Source organism: Ascaphus truei, chromosome 4, assembly GCF_040206685.1.
Source record: "Ascaphus truei isolate aAscTru1 chromosome 4, aAscTru1.hap1, whole genome shotgun sequence".
NCBI classification, from domain to species: domain Eukaryota; kingdom Metazoa; phylum Chordata; class Amphibia; order Anura; family Ascaphidae; genus Ascaphus; species Ascaphus truei.
In genome coordinates, this window is record NC_134486.1 from 313,069,302 (window position 1) to 313,082,509 (window position 13,208).

General features: G+C 46.0%; 1 protein-coding gene across 4 annotated transcripts in view; it reads right to left on the reverse strand.

Annotated features, from left to right (window-relative positions):
- The window catches only part of HTR1E (5-hydroxytryptamine receptor 1E), a 120,851-nt gene extending 113,758 nt beyond the window's left edge, over positions 1-7,093 (reverse strand). For 3 of the 4 annotated variants that reach the window (XR_012801149.1, XR_012801148.1, XM_075597861.1), the window contains exon 1: positions 6,737-7,093. The gene's annotated coding sequence lies outside the window, so the exon portion shown is untranslated. Of the gene's footprint in view, positions 1-6,546; positions 6,713-6,736 lie in introns of those variants that run through there. The other variant, XM_075597863.1, reaches the window with a different exon arrangement.
- Between the last annotated feature and the right edge of the window lie 6,115 nt (positions 7,094-13,208).

Sequence of the window (13,208 nt, forward strand, 5' to 3'; positions counted from 1 at the left end):
ACCTTGTGAGAGTCATCAATTATAATTTGATATACTAACTACTTCTTATTGAACAGACAAATCTACTGTATCCCTGGAATCCTGCCTGATGGAAACCAGTCTATGTATTGGGCCTTGCCATGATTGGCAATGTTAAGCAGTGTGAAGTGAAAATGTCACATAGTAAGGCAAGAGAGCAAAACAGTAGTAACATATATAAATATTGTTTTTCCAGTCACTAATTGTTAATTGCATCTTTTTGTCTATTAAACATGACTATAATAGTTTTTTTTACATCTTTCAGTGAACCCCCACCTCAAGAGCCAGAGCTAAATTTGAAAACATAGCAAATAGAATTAGACGATGACTGATTTCATATCAAAGATTTCAGTTATTGCAATGCACCTCTTTTTACTGTAGTTGTAATTGCTTGTAACTAGGTGATTACAGAAACAGGTGATATTCCTTTGTCACTGTTATACAGGATCTGATTCGGTTCTAAAGCTGAATTGTCACAAAATTTAAAAGACCCTCTAGACATTGAGAGGCAGAAACTGAGAGTACCTGTTTCAATTATTTAAGTCATTAGGGACAGGACGGGTAGCACTTGAATGGGCAGGTGATCATCAGGTAATAAGAACAGAACATACAGTATGTCCTTGGTTTATTTAATGCATCTTTACAAATGTGACATACAATGGTTCCTTGTGCCACCTGCAACTATGCACTTAAAGCTGCAGTTCCACCAATATCCTGCATGTGTTTTTTTTTTTTTTTTTTAAATAAAGCAGTTATCTACTATGAGAAAATACAGAAAATACATTTTTTAAAAGATATTTTTAATGTATTCTAATGTAACAGGCATTTTTGTTCCAAAAGCAACCATATACAAAGTCACCTCCCCTTCCTCTTCTGAAATAGCATCACCTTTTTTGAGCCCTGCCCTCTCTAGCAGTGAACCAATTGAATCTAGTGCCTGTCTGGTCACATGATCTTCCTCATAGAACCTTGTCAGTCAGTGCAGCAGAAGATTACCCAAGATGCATTTAGTGAACCCCCGGCCAAATTTCAGTGATTGATTACAGGAGAATGGATTGACCGGCAACTTGGCTATTCACGTGTCAGTGTGTAGATTGTATTGATGCACATGTTGATTGATTTTTTCATTTGAACGACAGTTTGAACTGCTGCTTTAAGACAGCAACCTCATTTTTTTTGTAACCTTGTAATTTATAGTAAATGTAGTGTTTGTTCCCTGGATTTCACCATTGCATCTGGGTATTTTTTAATGCTAGTTAATTCATAAACATTTTTTTTAATCCAATGTAAAGAGTGGAAAATTCACCTTTTTGATTGCTTTAATCAACTAGAATACTTAATGTAATGTAATATTTACTATCATCCAAATATTTGACAAATAAGGCTCTTGTCATTTTAATAAATGTGTCAGTTGCATAACGTGTCGATATGCAGTCTCTATTTTGACCTCATCACATACTTTTGATGAGAATTAGATACCAGACAACTAATTTCATATCACCATCTTGGTAACAGTCTAATGATTTCCCTGTCTGTTAGTAACTTTGATATGACAGACTAAGATACTAATAAAAACTAGCCTCACCTATTATCACTTTTGTGCTGAAGTACATTGGCAGGTATGGAATTAGTTTTCTATTTTGGATAAATAATTAATAGCAAAAATATTAATTGGCTAGATGTTTGCAAGTCTTGTACAAATTGCTTTAGTAACTAATCCTTGATCACTGCATGTTCAGAATGGCTGCAGCAATTGTTCTTCATATTGGCATGTAAAAGTGGGGTATATGTTTTAATAAACATGGGAATTATAATTATAATAATCATAATAACTGGATTTATAGAGCTCTTTTCTTCCAATAGGACTTAAAGCACTTCCCACATTTAAAGCAAACAGTTACAAAAAAGGGAAAACATTTAAACTATAAAAACAATCCCGCAAGATAAAAATATAGAAAAACAGAATATAGAATGAAATTATACTGTAAATCAGGTGGACAATCTTCGTTGCCAGGGCTCCTAATATTTCAGTCTTGGCTGCTGGCAGTGCTGACTGACCTGCCAGTCACTGCTGCGACTGGAAACAGAGTTTCCCATCATGCTTTGCTAGAGCAACATCAAAACATGATTGGGCACTGTTGCAGGGTGCAGCAGCGGCTGACAGGTCAGTCATCACTGCACCACTTACTCTTGCAGGAGGCAGATCGGTGGGAGTGAGGCGAAGCGCTCCGGCACTATGCACGTGCAGCTAACTTGTGGGGGAAGAGATTGTTTGTGCGTGTCTGTCAGTCTGTCAGTGTGTCTATCAGTCACTCAGTGTATGGGTTTGTCACACTGTCTGTGTGTGTGTATGTGAGTGTCTGTCAGTGTGAGTGTGTCACAGATACACTCTGACACACAGAGCTGCTGAGAGGGGAGGAAGGGTGGTGAGTACCGTGACAGCCAGTATAAGATAGATGATTTAATCTTACAACACATGCATAAGAGCCATGTATCTGTATTAGTACATGCATCATGAAATTAACGCATGCGTTTGCAGTGTGCACAGTTTAATGTCGGAGCTACTGCATGCTCTAAGCACATCAGCTGCTTATAAGGTACTTCTGATAGCTGTGCAGCAAATTTTTGCCATTCTAAAATTACCGCTGTGATAAAAGTAAACAAACTTTCTATCCCTAAAAAGATCACACATATGATGAAATTCACTCCAAAGATTTGCATCCTCCTCCCCTATTTCACTGATAGTGTATTTCACTAATGCCCTTATTCAACATGTTTGGTGTTGCTTTCCTGTGCCAGAAAATACTTAAATCCCATTCATTTGAATTGAGCTAAAGGCATCTCCAGCACTGAGAAATAACTTCAAAGAATATCGAGTCTAAGCTTTAAATTGAGTACAGTGGGGATTATGCATGCTGACAATATAGGAGTAGTTGGGGTACTTAGCTGCCGGTGCGTGGCACTCAGGGTGCTCCTATGATCCCAATAGTAGTCAGCGTTAGTAGAGAAAGAAGCCAGCACACAGACTTAAGCAGTAATGCTTTATTGTCCCAGGTTTTCCGACGTTTGGGCTGTGCAGTACAGCTTTTTATTGTAAAAGGCTGCACTGCACAGCCGAAACGTCGGAAAACCTGGGACAATAAAGCATTACTGCTTATTAAGTCCGGGTGCTGGCTTCTTTCTCTACTAAGCTTTAAATCGATTCACAAAAATAAAGCCAAAGAGCATCACTGAAGCTTTTATGCAACAACGGTCATGTCTAACCGTTGTGTAACTACTTCATAAATCTTCTACAGAAAGGAAATAAATGACTCTCAACTGCATGTACTGTATACGGAGTAACAATCCCACAACCAAAAAAATGAACAGACATTTCCAAGGTACAGTAAAAAGATCACCATTTCAATCCCTAAGGTTCATATCAGGCACAATCACTGATAAGTATACTGTTCTTGGACTTCTCGTATAATCCTTGCAAAGACTTTATTTTTAAGTGCTGGAGATTTCTCTTATACAGTAAGTTTATCTCAACTAACCAATCCCAACCAGTTTTTCCAAACAACTACAACTTACTTAATCAATAAGGATAATCAACAAGCCCCATTACAGGTTAATGCACCCAAATGGCTTATTCAAGCCAATGGAAGTGAAGGCCCATTTGGGTGTGTAATGGAGCTTGATGAATCTGGTGGTAAGTATTAGATCAGAACATACAACTAATGACATGGACATGTGAAAAAAATATGTTAAGAAGATTCATCTGAAAATGTAAATAAACATAAAAAATGTAATAGGAAAGTAACCAAAAATTAAATTGTGGTTAATTGTAGATTACTGTAAATTAATTAAAAGTAAATGGTGTTATACATAATAAAAAAAAATATGCATACATTTTTCTTCAATATTTAATAGTTAAAACGTATTCTGTGCAATGTTTATATTGCAGGCATCTGTTAGCAGTCAAAACACATTTCCTATTTCAGCACATCGGATGTCACAAACTGATGTTGTGATAAAAAAAAAAACACTTCCAATGAGATCACTAGCAGTTTATCAGGACTTCGCTGACTTTTATATATGTGCAGTCCTTCTGAAATTCTGCTAATCCATCTGTACATTATTGAAAAGTATATTTATAAATGTTCAATGTTTGTTTTTTTCGACCACATACAGTACATACAAGACTGTATTTACTTTGTTACAACATTATATGTTTTCACAGTTATATTTGAAAAACAAAATAAAAACTAAAGACAAAAAAATGGAGTTGCATACATTAAACAAAGAAGAGCTGGCCAAAGCAAAAGTGTCTGTTTCCACCCAGGTGTTCAGATACCAACATATGTACCATATGAATGAATATATATATATATATATATATATATATATAGTGACCAGGGGATCCTGATAACAAAAGACAGCACACCGCAGTAGTCCAAAAAATGTGTATTGAGAACACAGGGCCGCCAACGTTTCGGTCCTCGTAGAGGGACCTTCCTCAGGGCTACTACTGCGGTGTCTATATGTTCACTATGGGACAAGCATCTGCCTTCTGACTAATGTGAGTGCAATCTCCATACAATGACTATATATATATATATATATTATATATATATATATATCTATATACAGTGTTCGACAAACCTATACATTTGCACGCCCCGGGCGAGTGGATTTAACCCCCGGGCGAGTAAATATTGGCCCAAGCAGCACACGTTTGGTACTAGGTGGCGAGTAGATTTTTTTGTGTGGCGAGTAGATTTTTTTGGTGATTTGTCAACCACTGTATATATATATATATATATGTATGTATGTATGTATGAAGATATCAAGAGTAGAGATGGGCACTTTTTTGGGGTGTATTTGGATCTGCAGCGGATCGGCCAATTCCATTGGAATGCGGATTTCAGCGGATCAATCTGAAAAAGGTCGATTTTGCGTTTTGCTGTTTTTGTTAAAGTTATTACCAATACACTCCACAGATTCCGCAACCCATGGCCTGATTTTGTAAAATCCAATCTGCGGTTACAGCAATCCATTGGCAGATTGTTACAAATCCACCAACGGATTGCTGAATCCGGGGATTGGATTCTACAAATCGGTCCACGGGTTGTATCCAATGGCGGTTGTTGATGAATCCGCGCGGATCGAAACTGCTCAAATCTATTTGCAGATTTTACACAGCAAAACGGATTTTGGGGGTTACATCAGCGAACATCCGTGGAAAAGGATTTGGGCGAATTTGCCTATCTCTAATCAGAGGACCGACCATTCTAGCATCATACCCAAGAAAAAATGCAAGTGATAGTATATGATATCCCTATTTTAATGTGTGCTTAAAAATGCTGATCATGTTGGTGGTTGGGGAATAATCTTCTGCAACTCCTGATTTTTAAGGGTTAATCACTCCTAGGACCAAGTGTACTAATGGCAGTGACATGTTGAAGGGATTATATCTGAGTGATCGATAATAAGTAAATATTGTGAGCATAGATTTGGAAGGGGTTGATTCTAATCATTTTTGTCTGAGTACTCAGGCATAGCCTCCTCTCTCCCTTTTTGCCATATCTTTATTGGCTCTCTGATAAGGGCAGACTGGGCTAAGCATAAAAATAACACTCGATTCACAAACACTATTTTAGAATTAATTATGAAAGAAAGAGAAGAAGCCAAATCTTTGCTTTCAACATGCTTAGATTAGTTTAAGGAAGTCAATTAGAATGTTACTTTTAAAAACGTTGATTTTAGGCTGATTACCGAGCACTGCACCTTTAAGACTGTGTAGGCACTGACAACCAAATGGTCCTCGCACATGTCTTTCTAAGGCCATACTGGAAGTGGCTTCCAAGGCAACTGCTTTCCCCTATATAGTTTAGCTATGCACCATATGCACTACTCCAGAGTCTACATATTTCAAGCCAGAAAACACTGTCATGTAGCCTGCAAGATTGTCATGATGAGAGAGTTTGGCAAGACAGATGGGAGTCACTAATCTGACAAATTAAACAATGGAGAAAGACATTCTGCAAATAATAATACAAAATAATAAGACATTAAAGACAGAAAATCCAATTGAAAGCAATAGTCTCCACAGTGTACACCAGCAAATTTGGATTGTTATCATGGAACCTGGCAACTAAAGCAGTGTTGCACAGTCTCCTTTGGGAACCCCAGCCATGCTATATGTTAGTGATGATAACCATTAATCACACAGGCACATGTAAGTGCCCTGTAAATCGTTGGCTATTTATAGAATCTGGTCTGGCTGGGACAAGGGCTTCCAGGATGAGCAGATTATTTGTTTTATATAGGTGTTATCTGGTCTGCATTCATGTAATGTATCCCAGAGTTTAGTTCATTGCACCCTATGAAAGTGAACTGTTTCATTAATCAATTAATACGTATCATCTACATTCTTTGGATCTTAATTTCCTCAGGTTAACAGTAAACAATCACACAATAATAATTCAGCTTCCCATTGCCCAACGCATCGTTGCCTCGTGTCCCTGATCACCTGTTTTATCTTACCACTCAAGATGTGCAGAATGACATTGCTCAGCCAACACCTGGATGTTCAACCGAGCCACTTTTAGCCAGGCGAAGGATGTGCACACAGAGGTGCAACACAGAGAGATGCAGAAGACTGCGGACTCCTTAACAGCAACACACACACACACACAACATTCAGCAGTCTCACACGGGTCCCTCAGTCTTTTACCTTGGGAAGTACAACCTTCGCAGCTTGAGCTCTCCCGTCCTGAGCTGTCATTACTTGAGATCCCGTCATTGTAAATGGGTGCTTCGCAGTCACATCTTGCTAGATTGTCGCTGACTCTCTGAGGATCTGTGATCAGTTGCTCAGCATAGCTTTGTGGTGAGGTTGCTAACCTATTAAATCCATCTTCAGGGTGGTGATAAAAAAAAAAAAAGATTGAAGGTGCCCTTGGTGTTTTTTTCCTTCCAGAAGTACAGGTGCTAAGTAAAGGTGAGTGTAGTTTTGTGATGAGCAGCAGCAGTAGCACAGCGCTCAGCGCACGGAAGCTGGAGCTGCACTGAATAAAGTACAAGCGCAACCTGGTCTCTGCAGCATTGACTGAGCGCAAAGTGCCCGCTAGGGGGCGGAGGCGCAGCTGCCAGTCCCCGGGAGATCAGACGGGACAGTAGGTGTGTGGTGTGTGGTGTGTGGTGTGAGGTGTGAGGTGTGAGGTGTGATGTGTGTCATTGATTCTCCCTATGAGATGCATTGTTTGCCGACCAGGACGTGGTATATTTACATATTAGAAGTAACATTAAACAAAACAGAAATCAGATGGTCTGAACAATATAATGGGGCTCCTGCTAGGTATATTTACAAAATTATGACGATTTCGTAGCCATTTCTTAATATGAATTGGTTTGAAGTATTATTTTCCCCTATGGCGAAATTAGAAACTATAAAAAATATATATATATATATATGTAGTTGCAGACCTTTATGCTTTACTGTGGAGGGCTTTTGTCACTTTTTTTACCCACCATAACCTTAATAATTGTGGTGATTACCTAGTCTAGTCTCAAATCAGCTTAGCCATTATAACCAGTGTTCGACAATCCTATACATTTACTCGCCCGGGGCGGGTGGATTTAACCCCCAGGCGTGTAAATATTGGCCTAAGCAGCACGTGTGTTTTTTTTTTTAAATTCCCCCGTTCGCGCTGAAATTTCCCTGCTCGCGCTAAAAAAAAAAAAAACTCCCCCTACCTGACAGCTGATTGGCACGCACTCCCAGGCTTTGTAGGCGCGCGGCCAGGCTCTATATGAGCCCGCCCCCAACGAGCGGCCATTCTTTCTGCCTGGAGATCTGTTGGAGAGTAAATACTCTCCATGCTGCGGCCCCTCTGATCCTTCCCTGCGATCCCCCTGGTCCCCACATGGCTCCCTACTCCCGACCGCGGCAGCTCTCCTGTCCCCTGCTCCTGTCCCCTTCCCCTCCTCCTGTCCCTGCTCCTGTCCCCTCCTCCTGCTCCTGTCCCCTCCTCCTGCTCCTGTCCTCTTCCCCTCCTACTGTCCCCTTCCCCTCGATCCACCGATCGATGTCCGGGGCGGGAGGTCCCCGCTGCTGCAGCCCGGTTGGCTTGCGGGGGGGGGGGGGGCTCGGCCCTCACCACGTGCCTCCCATGCGCCAGCTACCTTCATGATGGCGCAGCCGCCGCATGAGGTGGAGGGATGTCGGCCTGGCCCTCCCCTCCCCCCCCACGAGCTTCATGCCGCCGCGGGCTGGGGGGGAAGAAGCAGCCTGCAGCTTGGCCGTGCACTGTGAGATGCCGGCGAGGGGAGGAGGGCAGTGGCGGCCACGGCGGGGCTGACTGTCACCTGGGGCGCTCAGTGGGGGATACCTCACCACGTGCCTCCCACCCACCCTGCTGATTGGGGGGGGGATGTCGGCCTGCCCCCCACACGAGCGGGAGATGGGCGCGGGTGGGTGGGGGAGGAGCGTGGTGCTGGTCGCGGCCTTTCCTCCCCTGTGTGTGTGTGAGAATGTGTATGTGTGTGTGTGTGTGTGGGAGAATGTGTGTGTGTGAATGAATGTATGTGTGTGTAGCCCCGAGGTATATTTTCACTTTCTGGCCCCCCTCCGCGTTTGCCGTGCGGTAGCGGGTGCCGCCGGAGGCTTTGACGGACCCGCCGGCACTTCGCGAGGGTGGGGGCCAGAGCAGGGAGCAGATCGGAGCTGTGGTTGCCGGGGACGCGATCGGGCCGTCGCTAGGGCCGCGATCGCGTTGCCACCGGCTGGGCGGCTTGTGAGGAGGGCGCCGCCATTGCGCATTAGCTCGCGCATGCGCAGTGAGTACAAAGCGCGCGATGGGACTCCAGAGATAGGGAGAGGTCGCGCGAGAGTAGGGAAGAGGATAGGAAGGTTGAGGCGGCCATTAGGGGTTCGCGCATGCGCAAGGGAAGCGCGCACGCGGCCCCAATGCATTAGGCAGCCCCTGGGAACTACAATTCCCAGGAGGCTTAGGGAGGCAGAGGTCAGGTGCTCCCTAGTGGCCAATAGGGCTGAAGGAAGCTCAGCCCGGGAAAAGAGATACATTTCCCGGGCTTTGCAACAGTCAGTCAGGCAGAGGAGAAGGAAGGAGTAGGAAGGGTGCAGGGAGCGCGTGGCTCCTGCATCAGGTAAGATCCCCAGGCAGGCCCCAATTCCCGGGTAAGGGTAGGGGGTAACTGAAGAGGGACGCCTTAGCTAGGGAGGTGACCCTTGAGTGTGGAAGGTGCTGGTTTGCAGTGTCGCAGCGGAGAGTGCTGTGGGCACTGTCAAAGAGGCACGGTGTGCTAGCAGTGTGTTTGCTGCGGGATCCAGGGGCTGTGTGTGATTGCAGCTGCCTGTGAGTAGTGTCGCTGTATGTGCTGGGCACAGTGCGTGCAGTGTGTGTGAAGTGTGGATCCCTGCAGGCTGACAGTGTGTGCGGTGTGTCAGCTGCAGGTGAGTTGGGAATAGCTAGTAGCAGTTACAGTTAGGACTGGGTAGCTAGGGGAAGGGGGGGCAGGTTATGTCCACAGGCCCTAGGAGTTTCCCTCAAGCCATCCCAGGTTGCGGTTCTTCAGGGACAGGCCCTAGGTTAGGGTTGCTATCACTCTAAGTAGTAGTTAGCGATAGGAGGAAGCGGCGGTTGCTGTTCCCATGCGGTTGGTGTTGCCGTGGTCCGGTTGCAGTTCCCGTTGAGCGGTGGGACCCTCGTTGGGGTCCACCGGCAGAGTACCTGGAAAGGATCAGACGGACGTCTGACCCTTTTAGAAGAGAGTTGCGGTCCCGAGCATCGGAGTGCTCGGAAGGTATCTTCAATATTATAAAGTGCACCAACTGGGCCCTAGCTTAACATAGTGACTGCGCAGTCACCCACGACCTCCGTAGGAGTTACGAGACATTGGGTGTGGGGTGATCACAGGACACTTGGTTGGGGAACACCAGACATTGGGTTGAGGTGATGCGGGTAGAGCATCAGGTTATGTTATGTGATGTTATGTAATGAGTTATATGTGTGTGTTAAGTAAAGTGTTAGTTATTGTTTTATCGTATACGAGTGTCATTGTATTTCTTACTCAGGGCTATCTTTCCTAACGGGGGATCCTGGGTAAGTGGAGGCGCTGCACCAAGTAAGGGTAAGGGTTTTCCCCAGGCTCTCAGCTAGCGGAGGCTCAGATCTCCTGGAGCCACACAGGTTATGCAGTACCAGTAGTCCTTTAGAGCAGGTGTGTTGCAGGGAAAGGGACCGGTTAGACCACGAGGGGCCAATGTGAGATTGGGTGGGTCGGCCGGTTCACAAAAAGGGCTACATGTGTATGGGAGTATGTGTATGTGTGTGACACCAGAGGTACCCCCCCAATCAGTAACCTCCCCCCCAATCAGTAACCTCCCCCCCAGTCAGTAACCCCCCCCCCCAGTCAGTAACCCCCCCAGTCAGTAACCCCCCCAGTCAGTAACCCCCCCCCCAGTCAGTCACCCCCCCTGTCAGTCACCCCCCAGTCAGTGTCAGTCACCCCCCACCCCCAGTCAGTGTCAGTCACCCCCCACCCCCAGTCAGTGTCAGTCACCCCCACCCCCAGTCAGTGTCAGTCACCCCCCACCCCCAGTCAGTGTCAGTCACCCCCCCACCCCCAGTCAGTGTCAGTCACCCCCCCACCCCCAGTCAGTGTCAGTCACCCCCTCCAGTCAGTGTCAGTCACCCCCCCACCCTCAGTCAGTGTCAGTCACTCCCCCACCCACCCAGTCACCCCTGCCCCACCCAGCCACTCACCCAGCAAACCACTCACCCAGCCAGTCACTCACCCAACCTCTCTCTCTCTGTGTATCACCCACCCTCTGTGTGTGTCACCCACCGTTTCTCTCCTCTGTCTCCCCCACACTCTCTCTCTCCCCCCACACTCTCTCTCTCCCCCCACACTCTCTTTCTCTCCCCCACACACACTCTCTCTCTCTCCCCCACACTCTCTCTCCCCCCTACACTCTCTCTCTCTCCCCCACACTCTCTCTCTCTCCCCCACACTCTCTCTCTCTCCCCCACACTCTCTCTCCCTCTCTCCCCCACACTCTCTCTCCCTCTCTCCCCCACACTCTCTCTCCCTCTCTCCCCCACACTCTCTCTCCCCCACACTCTCTCTCCCCCACACTCTCTCTCCCCCACACTCTCTCTCTCCCCCACACTCACTCTCTCTCCCCACACTCTCTCTCTCTCTCCCCACTCTCTCTCTCTGCCCCACACTCTCTCTCTCCCCCACACTCTCTCTCTCTCCCCCCCACACTCTCGCTCTCTCACCTACACTCTCTCTCTCTCCCCTACACACTCTCTCTCTCCCCTACACTCTCTCTCTCCCCTACACACTCTCTCTCTACCCCCTCTCTCTCTCTCTCTCTCTCCCCCACACTCTCTCTCTCCCCACACTCTCTCTCTCCATACTCTCTCTCTCCCCCCACACTCTCTCTCCCCACACTCTCTCTCTCTCCCCACTCTCTCTCTCTCTCTCTCTCTCTCTCTCTCTCTCTCTCTCTCTCTCTCTCTCTCTCTCTCTCTCCCCCCACTCTCTCTCTCTCCCCCACACTCTCTCTCTCTCTCCCCACACTCTCTCTCTCTCCCCACTCTCTCTCTCTTTCTCTCCCCCACACTCTCTCTCTCTCTCCCCCACACTCTCTCTTTCCCCCACACTCTCTCTCTCTCCCCACTCTCTCTCTCCCACACTCTCTCTCTCTCCCCACACTCTCTCTCCCCACTCTCTCTCTCTCCCCCACACTCTCTCTCTCTCTCCCCCACACTCTCTCTTTCCCCCACACTCTCTCTCTCCCCACTCTCTCTCTCCCCCACACTCTCTCTCTCCCCACACTCTCTCTCTCCCCACACTCTCTCTCTCCCCACTCTCTCTCTCTTTCTCCCCCACACTCTTTCTCTCTCTCCCCCACACTCTCTCTCCCCACACTCTCTCTCTCCCCCACACTCGCTCTCTCTCCCCTACACTCTCTCTCTCCCCTACACTCTCTCTCTCCCCTACACTCTCTCTCTCTCTCTCCCCTACACTCTCTCTCTCTCCACCACACTCTCTCTCTCTGTCACTCACACTCTGGATCTGGATCTCTTATGTACCCTATATATCTTAACTGCCCTATACTACACCAAAATCTTAACTACCCTATACTGCTTTCTTCCAGATCTGGCTCAAGCTTCACACGGAAGACATCGGAACCCCCCCCCCTAACCCAGAAGACAGGTAGGGAACACCTCCCCAATGTATAACATTGCGGGAATGAGCGTACCTGGACATTGAGGGACTGCGGATCAGGTAAGATCCCAGGTGGGATTGCTGCTTTAGATATTGTGAAGCAGGGGCATCCAGACACTGGTTAAGGGGTTCAGGAAACTAGTCATTCACACCTGGCTTTTAATTCTAGATCCGACATTTACACACACACATGTAACAAGGACTAATTGTAGTATAATGTAATACAATAAATACATTTGTCAAAAACGAATGTTGTTCTGACTAGGAATTTATTAAATGTATTTTATTTATATATTTTATTTTAAAGCGGGGTTGGGGGCGGGACTAGGGGCGGGGTTGGGGGCGGGACTAGGGGCGGGACTAGGTGGCGAGTAGATTTTTTGGTTGGGCGAGTAGATTTTTGGGTGATTTGTCGAACACTGATTATAACCAACCTCACACAGATGATACCCATCAAGGTTGAAACATGTCTGTGAGTGGGTTTAATGGCTTTGCATCTCATCCCAGCCTCTGTCTAAAAGCTGTGTTTAAAACAGCATGCATTGGCTTGAGGATTTGCTTGTGTAATACGAGCTTGAGACAAAAGGTGGCACTGAGTGCTCATTTGCATGTCATTTCCCAGAATCCCTTGCTGCAGTTGAAGCGCTGTATGCTGGGCGATAATGGGGAAAGACAGGGTTGCAGACCTGTCTAAGACATGCAAATGAACATACAGTAATATTTACAGTTGCTATATGCTTTACTGTGGAGGGTTTTTGTCACTTTTTTATACCCACCATAACCTTAATAATTATATATATACACACACACACACACACACACACATGTACTGTATTTACTGTAGTAGCTATGTACAAAATAAAACACACGGGAAGAAAGTAGAAAAGAGAACCAACGTGCCTGGGTCTTTTCTGGCAGGAATGGGTGTGGGATAGAGGCTGCAA